The sequence below is a fragment of the Colias croceus genome, chromosome 27 (genome assembly GCF_905220415.1).
Source record: "Colias croceus chromosome 27, ilColCroc2.1".
Lineage (NCBI taxonomy): Eukaryota > Metazoa > Arthropoda > Insecta > Lepidoptera > Pieridae > Colias > Colias croceus.
The window spans coordinates 1,871,902-1,883,950 of NC_059563.1; positions in this window are offsets into that span (position 1 = coordinate 1,871,902).

Below are 12,049 nucleotides of genomic sequence, written 5' to 3' on the forward strand. Positions count from 1 at the left end.
ATTAGGTATACGCTCAAACTTAAAACGTTTAACTTAACTAGGCTCCTTCCAAAAGATCTTCTAAAACATTAAAGTACAAAAAGACACCATTATTAAAGCTACAAAACATAAATAGCATTGAGCAAAAGCAATAAAAGATATTAGTTCCAATTATCAAATTGTCGAGTTTTGAATTATTCACATTATCAAATTGTATTTAGAGGCATAATTGTATTAATAATCAACAAAACACGATAACTCATACAAACATTTATTTATTGAAAATACTTCTCTAAGAAGCGCTTTTTCGTCATCACTACATAGTATAAAACAAAGTCACTTTCTTTGTCCCTATGTCTTGTATGCAAATCTTTCAAACAACGCAACGGATTTTGATGCAGTTTTTTAATAGATAGAGTGATTCAAGAGAAAGGTTTTAATATATTATTTATTAGGTTTAAGTCAAAACGGGCGAAGCCGCGGGCGGTAAGCTAGTAATACATAGTTTATAGTAAATACTTAGGTACTACCTAACGATTGTTTAAACTATAAAGAGGAAAGATTTGTTTGTAACGATTTAAATCAAAAACTGCTTGACCGATTAAAAAAATCAACTTAGAAATAGAAAGCATGCTCGACAATCTTAATGAGTAACAAGCGAAATAATATCTACATTTTTAAATGCTATCATAACAGATATCAGATAAAAAACGTGTGTAAAATGTAAATAGGGAGGTATATACTATACTTTATTTAATACAGTTAAAATAAACCAAATTCTGAAAAGAGGAAGAGACAACATCGGAGATTATCTGCAAACGAATGATGAAAACTTATTAAAAACATTCAACTAAATAAATTTAAAACAGTTTATTCATCATACGTTTACACTAACACATTCGTTATTTATACTCTTCAAAACCTTTCTTATTTTTTTTCGTACTATAGGCAAATGCTAGACCCTGGTGGTAACTGGTAAGCAAAGATGTGATCTAAGATCCGCGCGGTTCCCTATAAGGTACCTACCTGTTCAGTGTTCACCCTTTTTTTCTACTACTTACTTACTTCAGGAAGATTTACATTGTCAGAAATATATATTATAACAATAGTATTTTGTATACATAACCATATACTATAATTATACAAAAATAAAATTCTGTATGTTAATAACCTATCTCATATTACACGAGCCGAACCTACACAACTTTTCTCAAAAGGAATGTCTATTATTGCAATATTCTTCATTGCTACTTTGCTCAATATTACTCGTAGTTAAAATTAAATATAAAACATTGATTTATATCGAAACACTAGCTGTGCCCCGCGGTTTTACCCGCATTGCTCCGCTCATATTGATCTTAGCGTGATGATATATGCCTTCGCCGATAAATGGGTAATTTAACACCGAAATAATTTTTCAAATCGGACCAGTAGTTCCTGAGATTAGCGCGTTCAAACAAACAATTAAACAAACGTTTCAGCTTTATCCCGGAGATCCTATCGGAACACGAAATAGTCAGGGTTTCCCACAGTTTCCTTTACTACGCGGGCGTAGCCGCGGGCGGAAAACTAGTGGACTATAAAAGAAAAGCTTTCATGAAAGCTAATTAATAAACTCTTCAGGATTTGCGACTTGTCTATAAAATTTATTAAAGCAGTATTTTATATAGAGATCTATCATACTGAGATGCATATCATAATATTATAATTTATAGGTATCTATGCCTTTTTTTATATAGTGGGGAAATCTTCCAAAGATACCCACAGGCCCCGGGGAAGGAGCCGTGGGTTATGTCGGATTCTTACCGACTAAAACCCCACTGTGTTCCGTCGAGCCGCTTTAATGATGGGGCCGCGGGTAGGTATTTGTTAGAATTCTTCCGCGACAGGTATCTATGCCTGCTAATAAATTGTCAAATTAGACAAAATATCCCCAAATAATTAGTTCATTCATTTATTCACTAATTTCTCGACATATACAAAAAAGAGCATGTGTGCCGAGCACAAGCGTCAGAAGTCAAACTTCTTTGGCAAGATTCAAAGCTATCAAAATCGTCACTTTACTCCATGACGTGTCGGTATTGCCATGACGCGACTTTGAAATTTTACTCTCAACGCGCTTACAGAAGTTTCACTTCAAAAGTAACCTATTAGATAGGGAGGCGAAGAGGGGAATTTTCTGCAATACTCAAGCGTGGCAGTTTAAGATATGAGAGATACCTTAGACCTAATAGAACAACCTTTTTCACTATTTAGCTCTATATGTAGTGACGCGCGCCTAGGATAGACGATCAGATTAGTAAAAAAAAATCGATAGTCTGAAATACTCGAGCGCGTCAGATTAAGATATCGGGGGTTGATTTTAGTGTTTTAAGACTAAATTTAACTAATCTGACCATAAGTCCTTGACGCCGCCGAGTTATAGGGTCGCGAACTTGTAAAAAAAATACGTTAACCCGGCATTCTCGAGCGCGATTTTTTTTATTTTTATTTTGAAGAATATAATCTAAAACTTACTAAAAACACAAAATCTGCCGGTTTCCGCTTGACCGGAAGTCTGGAGGAGCCATTTCGTCCTCCGAAAAACGCGTTGCAGCATATAAGTCGCGAACTTTACTTTTTCAAAAAAAAAAGTTTAAATAAACAAAAAAGGTAATTTTATTTTACAAAAAAGGTCTCTTTTCATTTTTGTCCAATGTTTAATTTTTTTTTACTTGAAGCATCATAAAAACTCAAACTCCCGGTTTTTTGAGTATATCTCGAAAACTGAATTGGTAAGAAAAATTGATATGAAATAACGATAATTAAAAAAAAGAAACCCACAAATCTTTTTCGGTCAGATTAAGAGAACCCACCAACATTTTTATCAGATTAAGAAAATATGCTTTCAGGATACCTAGATAAACCTCCCCTATGAAAATCTGACGCGCTCGAGTATTTCAAAAGGACTTTTTTTTTCTGCATTTTCAAAAATTCATCGTAACTTATCGTCATGCCGTAATCGTCAGTTTTTTTAAGGGGAGCTTTCTTGGGGCCTAATTAACACCCCTTCCGAAAATCTGACGCGCTCGAGTAAATTTTTTTTTTGTGCATTTTTGACGAATTTATATGCCTAGCCCCACCACGCAAACCGGCAGATTAGTATACCGTTGTTATCAGAGGCACTTGGGGCATACGTAGTATGAATATCTGACGCGCTCGAGAATGCCCAAGTAACTGCTTTTTTTACATTTTTGAAAATCCGTACACGCCAAACCCACCGCTAAAATGGTTTTTACCATAGAAGCTATGGTATAATATTATAAAGCTGAAGAGTTTTTTTTGTTTGAACGCGCTAATCTCAAGAACTGGTCCGATTTGAAAAATTCTTTCGGTGTTGGATAGCCCGTTTATCGAGGAAGGCTATGGGCTATATATCATCACGCCAAGACCAACAGAAGTGGATCCACGCGAGTGAAACCGCGGAGCGCAGCTAGTCATTTTATTAAAATATCACTGTATTACTTTCTTTCCGCCCATGCCTTCGGCTGCGTAGTGAAGGAAAATCCCCATGGCAATGAGATGTTTTATGATCGATTCGTTACAACGTGTAATAAAATCAAATAGACGAACAAACATACAAACTTACGTATTTATAATAATAGTAAGGATACCTACTCGTTTTGGCTTGTGTAGCTCTACTGTGGTTATAGAGATAAATAATTTAATTTTTTTAAGTTAAGTTCTCATAAAAGTGGAATTATAATATGTATATTAATTAGAATAAAGAACCTTCAAACCGAAATTCGATTCATCAGTTTTTCATTGTACCTATCTTACAAACCTTCGATACAAATTACAAAATATATCTTCGTAGATATATCTTAGCTCTGTACAAAATAAAGTTAACGAATCTATACTATATATAATATTATAAAGCTGAAGAATTTGTTTGTTTGTTTGAACGCGCTAATCTCAGGAACTGCTGGTCCGATTTGAAAAATTCTTTCGGTGTTAGATAGCCCATTTATCGAGGAAGGCTATATCATTACGCTAAGACCAACGGGAGCGGAGCAATGCGGGTGAAACCGCGGGGAACAGCTAGTCCTAAATAAAAAATATACTCACATTAAGTACCTACCTATTTAATTACAATGCTTCCTACTTTTTAAACTTTTTCTGTTACAATTAATCTATTAAATCGGAACAAGTAAAACCGCGGTTACTAACTAGTGTACAATAAAATATCCTCACAGCAAGGCTTAGCCGTCACCTGACCTCAGTTCGTCGACTGAAGCCGTACAGACAGACATGCGACACTATCATAGTTACTTTTGTATTTATTTTATACTGTTTTTCTATACGATGGTGTTGTTTTCTAGAAGGTTCTTTTGGGACAGAAAATACTTAATTAGACATGATTTTATGTCATACTAACTGGTTACCCGTGGATTTGTTCGCTTCAAAGGAAGATATAGATGATATTACTTTTTAGAATATCTATCTCAAGACAGTCAAGACATAAAAAATCTTACCATCAAATTGATACATCTTTGTCGTTTAAGTTCTAGAAAAAAGCATAACACAACTACGTCGTTGTAAAAAAATACAATAATTATTACAGCTTTGAGGCAGTGGCAACTCCTTATTTCATGAAATATCGTTCAAAGTAATCATGTGGAACAATTCACATGTGAATAAGTGTTATTTTTAGAAATAATTCTTTGTTATACATATACAATATACATATGTATATATACAATATAAGTATGAGTAGGATCATCATTGTAATATAATAATATCTATTGCCAAATTTTAGTGTGTTTACGAAAGTCGTAGAATTAGAAAGCAAAGTAAAGGCTGATTTTTCATACATAACTTATTCATCGAATGTCGTGTCTGGTGTAGAGGGCCCATAATACAGAAACATTTCCTAATTGTATTTAATTGTCTTTTAACATTCTACAAATGACATTTTTATGTTATTGTGTAATACCTTAGGTATTTATTGGAGGTTTTAAACAAGGTTTGAAATAAACTTCATCAGCGAGGGTACTTAAGGTTTGGAAATAAACTTAAAACAATGAAACAGGTATGTTTATTTATTATGATAACATGACGTAACTTTTATTCAGTTTCGCATAATAGCTCTCTTTTTGGCTCTTCTTACTTACCTTTAGAACTATCATAGGTTTTTTCGCCTACTTCAATTTTCATAGAATGAGGTATTTAACTTTGTGCAGAATTCCAACTGTGTTATTACGTAAACTCAATGAGGATCATATTCAAGATTAATTACATTATTATTTACATGATTACTAATAACTCTAGAATATATTTAGGTGATTAGGTCGATTAATTTAAGAATTAGTCAATAAACTGAAAACTCTAAAGCTTTTATGACTGTAAAAAAAATTGCTTGCAATTCTGTAGTAGGTAGGTACTGTTATTTAACAAATCTAATTCTTCTATATACTAACGAAAAATACAGTTTAAATGTAACAGGGTGTAAAAATTAATTTTAATGTAATTTTAAAGTAATTTTAGCTCTTGTAGTTCGTGTAAACATAACTTTTCCACCCTTTTCTATAGAATTTATTGCCTTTACTAGAACTATTTTATTCTCTGTAAAATACTGGACTATTTGGTCTTAGAATCTGAACATTCCATTTGTTAATATTTAACAACCCGGATATTGAGAAGATATCGATTTAAACATAGGAAGGTATTTTGAGAGAACGAAAGAAAGGAAATTTATTGCCGAAAACATTGCATACAAATTTGCACAAAAACAACGCTGATTTACAGGCTGTACCTACTAATGATTAAGGTTCGTCTTAATTATTTTGTTATGTTTACATCTATTTTAATAGTATACTACCCCGACTTCACGCGTGATGCCTAGCACTGAGGGATCACATTATGGTAGGTACATGTCCTACCTACGTTGAAAGAATTTTTAAAATATTCCAGTAACAGTGCATTTACATCAAATGAACATAGAGCTAAAAGCAAGAGCCTTTTTTCGTGATCTTTTAGTGTAACGAAAACTCGTATTCAGTGTTGTTCAGTATTAGAACATTGCATAGAATCTTTTCGAACGCACTAAGAACAACGAAAGAATGCTCTACGCCTGTGTACACTAAAATAAATATACCTAATTTGACATAGTGGGGTTAGAATGAGCATTCGCTTGTTTGATGTAAATGCACCGTTTCGCGATCGAACTCGATTAGAACATAGAAGAATTGAGAAGTAATTATTAAATAAATATTAAAGTTAAGTAAGTAGGTATACCTTTACCTAAGGCATTTTTATTGCTTTTCCCTTTATAGGAAAAAGTATCTAAATCGAAGTTAACTAACATACATCTTTTAATTATCACAATATTTTATGAAGGTACCTAACTACCTACATATTTGTGAATTACTTTATTTTCTTCAATTATGAGACAGAGTCAAGTATGCTTCTGTAATAATACAATTAAATACGCTATCAATACATACCTGGAAGTTAGCATAAAAGAGGCTTGGCTTTTTAGCTTCATAGTTGATTTTTTTAAAGTGAAACGTCTTTAGGCGCGTTAAGAGTAAAATTTCAAGGTCTCGTCATGGCCATACCGTCACGTCATGCGACGACATCAATGAGGCGACGATTTTGGTATCTTTGAATCTTGCCAAAGAAGTTTCGCTTCTGACACGTGTGCTCGACACACACGCTCTTTTTTACTTATTTGGACTTGTGTATTATTGTCGTAGTCTTTTACATTTGCTCTACAAACAAATATAGAGAAATTTATATTTCCTGGCACTAAAATAAAAGTATTATATTATGAGGTCAGAGGCAGAAAGGTTCCTACTTAGTAGGAAATAAATGAGACATTAGGTATATTAGGTATGTGTATATTCTGTGACATTATTTCTATGGGTTTGTCATTCAGAATCTCAAATTCGGCTTTACCTACCTATTAATTTTAATATTTTCATTGTGACATTCGATGTAAATCTAAATGACAAATATGTTTTACTATTTGGTATTCTAATGTATAGGAATTATGAATTATGTTCAATGCTAAATCCTATGTCTGGGATAAAAGTGGTAGTTTAAAAAGTTTTCAATATAAATTAAAGTTTTTGTTAAGTTAAATCTTTGAAGTTTATCTTCAACTTTTGTGTTTTCATCGAGAAAATTTCTTTAACAACAATAAAACTTATCCAACAAAATATACCGCAAAATCAACAATGTTGCAATATGCAAGCGACAAACAGCGAAACGTCAGCCATATTGAAAATAAAAAAGCAAAAATCTTCGCTCGACTCGTTTAGACTTCTCTTAAAATTAGCTGTTTAGATGCTACGGTAAATTGTGCCTCCATAGCTATACCAAACTTTACTAGTAGATATTCCTTCAAAATGTATTTTTATTTTAGCCTCCCAAACGCATTTCCCTAACTCCATTCTCAAAACCAACCTAAAACCAACTCTATTTACTTACACATACAATTCAAAATAAAACAGCTATACTTATAGTTACGTCATTTCGTCACAAAAACAACTTGTACGGTGGTACGCAGTATAACTCGCAGCTGTATATAGCGAACTAGTGTGATCTCTTTCCCTCTCGTATTGTTTCCGTATGCAGCTGTCCCTGTCGGCTGCGGAGTTAAGCCGCTTATCTTCGGCCCGCACGCCCCTACGTCCCTCTTGGCTGCTGCGTGCTGGTACACTATTATGATGTCGAACGAAATATTAGTTAATAATTTTAGGAAGATATTTAAAGTCAAAATGCAAACTAATGCAAATAAAAGTAGAGACATGTGACAACAATGCTACATAAAACGATGAGTTTTTTTTTCAGAAATACAAGTGGAAGTGTAATTAATACCTATACTTACGGTTTGCTTACAGTTTACTTGTGATTTAAATTTCAGGTTATTTTCCTTTGACTAGTTACAGGTAGAAATATCTAAATTTGTGTTTGTAATCTAACTTAGTTGGTAAGAAATAAGAATAGCGCCTATTCAATCCTAGACACATAAAGGGTGTCTGTATTTTAATGTTTTTGTATAAAAGCTGACATAGGACGTACAATATTTTTGCACTGCAATGATAAAGAGTTGGACTATGTTTATGATTTCATTACAATAATTTTAACAAATGTATAAATTGCATGTCTGCAACAGTAAAATTAAATTATAGTTTTTACCGAAAAGTGTCTCCTTGTTTATAATTTATTCTTGTTAAAGCGAACAAAGACACGGTGATCTGATACGCCTTCTATAATATGTAGTAAGTATAGTAACGTATCAATAAACCAATGTTATCGAATTATTCTATTCAAGACTGAATTCAAAATATCTGAGTAGAATGTCGCACGCTAATTCCGTCCACAGTTCACAGAATAGTCCCCCAAAATATATATTACAAGAACGGGACCACTCTCACTCCCCTATATAATACATATAGATATATAACAGACAATACAGCCTTATAACCGAATATATACCTTGAATATTTGGACGGTTTCAAAGAAAAATATGTTAAAGTCAAATTGTGAGGAATTCTTTGAGTTTTCTCGTAAAGTTTTTTATGCGTAATTATTTTTGGGCTTGGATTATCTTAGTTTAGTTAAAATGGGTTTGATTCGGTTTTGCTTTGGAAGAAAGAGTTTTAGTAAGTTTACAATCGAATTGATACACTTTTAGTTGTGTAGATTTATCAAAGTACAACCTTATTTCCATTAAACCTACTTCAAAAGGAAATGTAAAATTGAAATTTTAACTTTTATCTATTGAGAGGTTATCAATTCAATATCTTGGTACTTCTGGTATTGTATTAGATTGCTTGTCTTTACTTGTCTCCTAATTCCTTATCGTATGGTTTTAGTGAACTGTCATACATCACTATTAGCCTGCAGATTGTTCAGTATAATGTACCTATGTTCTGTAAAAATAATTACAAAAATAATTACTTAGGTGAAATACCGATATTTACGACACTTAAAGATGGAAAAAAGAGATAGATTATAATATCAACTAATATTTTGGCAAATAGAAAGCGAATAAATACGAATATATACCTAACTACATCTCTACAACGAGCCATGAGCTTTTTAGAAGATCATACCTACTCATTATTTTTACTCGAAAAGCGTTATATTTATGGAAAACATCACCTTTAAACCTTTTATAAAATAAGTCAATCAATAGTCATATTTTAATAGACTTGGATATAACGTTAATTCAATCACAAGATTACATTAAAAAGAAAACCATTTAAAAGCATCAAAAACAGTTTAAAAGTGATAAGTATGATATCGGAAAACTATCTCTACTCTAGACTGTATAATGTTAATGTACCTACATAGCATCTCTATGATCTCTATCTCCGATATTCTCATTGATTCCTATCTGTTTTTCTTTATTATCATAACATACGTGTAAGAGTTTCAAACTTCCCATAAATCATTTCTTTTAACCCATTGAGATTTGAGCCCCCAGCTGCAGCGGCCCGATCGGTCCACGACACAATAGATTTTCTATTGTGTCTGTGATTCCGGGGCCTGAGTTATTACATAAGAATATTTAAATTTCTTTTCGCGAATTAAAAACTCTTAAGTACAAAGAACAGTGGATATTATTTAAATTTAAATGATTAAAAAATTATATATTCTTATAACACTAATATCTATAGTTCAAAGTTTTAAACGTACCTAACTACTTGAAAATATTCGCTGCTCTATCATGCAAAAAAGTACAGACGAATTTCGATGAAATTCTTCAAATAGACTAATTATTTAAACCTAGTATTAATCGTTATACCTACCTAGTTACTTTTGGTATATGTATTTGTAATATACCATACCTTTATGACGATTTTGTATGCTACTAGGTACAGAGAGAGCCGACTATTCTCTTTAGAAACTTTTATCTAAAAAAACGTCTAGCAAATAAAGAAAAATGTTTCAGTTTGAGTTTCATTCCAACGCTCAATAATTACGAACTTCGAATTGTTTGATCTCACTAGGTATTATAAGAGGTTAATATTTTCCAAATCTTTTTTTATCCGTACACTCCAAAACCCCTTCACATCAATAAAACGACCACCGAAGTGCAAAATGAGCGTATCATGGCGGGATATTTAATAAACGTGCCAGCATGTGGCCACTTGACAGCCATTTCAAACTAATTCAAACAAATGTTCAGAAGTGTCCGCATTGATTGCGCAATCCCGCCTTTTCTTGTCTATGCCCGATTGCGTTTGGCGGGAAAAATGACGTTTATTAAACTTTTTTTTTATTTTTTTTTAAGAATAGCTGAAACATGGCTGTTAGGTACATATGAAAATGAAATATTTATAAAATGATTCTAACGATTAATTTTTGAATACTTGGTACCTTTTTTTTTTTTTCTCAATTTAATCTTAATTTCAAAATTTTGCTAAGCTTTATTTCATAATATGTTGACGAAAGGACTGTATTATAAAAGAATAAAAGATACAATAATTATAGGTACATTTTCTTTCTATTCTTGGCAGTAATAGTTTCCCTTATCCCCGTACTGATATTGCCACATTAAATTTTCATTACTTCCCTCCATATCAAATAACATTTCACTCACAATGCAGCTAACCGTCAGATGTATTAGGAAAATGAATAATAAATCCGTACCACAGACAATAGAGGCATTAGGCACCATAGACAACTTTACAAGGGGTGAGCTAACAACGCCAACTCTATTATTTATGGATTCTTTAACATATAAGAGGTATCGAATGAGGGGGAAACTTCGGACATTTGGCGCAAGGAAGTGTTTCTTCTGCTTCGCTGGGTGAGGGATGAGGGCACAGGTTTGCGTTGTGGTTGAATAATGTAGCGATGTATCGAATATAACTATTTATTTGAGTGGAAATTGGGGAGTATTATTTTTATAATGCGTTTTAATTTGTTTGTTTGGATGCGAATGAAAACATGTGTTTAAGTTTATTACTGTCTAGTTTGTCAGTTGCTTTAGATATCACTAGAAAGATTAGTGATATAACATAATCTATGTTAAAACATTCCAGAAATATATTTTTAATTTTACTCTGGAATAAGGTATTCTTGGAATATTCTTTTGCCGTGTACAGAATGTTCGCCGTTTAATAATTCATTATTTTAAAATCATTGTATAGAAGACTCTACATAATATACTTATTTGTATGAAAAAAATACTCCGCGTAACAAAAAAAAAAAAAATTACCTACAAAGAAAAATTAAAAATGTCTTACCGCAAATCCACTGCGTCTATCAGCCATTTTGTATCGAATAAAATTAAAATGTATCTCGAGTCTACATCTTTATTGCAAGGGGCGACCAATAAAACGCCGTATTTACGACAAACTTTGAGTGTAAAATAACTAAATTATTATACAGTGGGCGTTTATAATTTACAATAATTGTACGCAATAAAAAATGCGTGTTGTAATTGGCATGGCTTGGTGACGTCATCACGATAGGTAGGTAGATAATTTTCACTTTTCTATAGGTATGTTAACTGATACTACCTAATTAGGTACCTATCATAGGTAGTCTATAGAAATAAATCCGAATATATAGCATCGTATGTAGCACTTATAGCTGTGCTCCGCGGATTCACCCGCATTGCTCCGCTCCTGTTGGTCTTAGCGTGATGTTATAATGTAGCCTTCCTCGATAAATGGGCTATCTAACACCGAAAGCATTTTTCAAATCGGACCATAGTTCCTGAGATAAGCGCGTTCAAACAAACAAACACACTCTTCAGCTTTATAATATTAGTACCTATAGATATAGAAATATATATTTGAGGTTTTTATAAGAGCAGGCGTAAATAATAAGTATTTTTTATGTTTGTCAGTTGTATCACGCAAATGATACCTACACGAAATTGTATTTAATTTTCAGAATTCAGATTGCTCATCATCTATCTTGTTAACACATTACCTACTTAAAATTTATTCATTCATCTATTTATTTATTCATTTATTATCTGTAAATAAAGATATAAGAAATATGCCGAACGAATACGAAGCCGTGGCTATAAAAATTGCGCAGTAATAAACGCTCTAGTCGT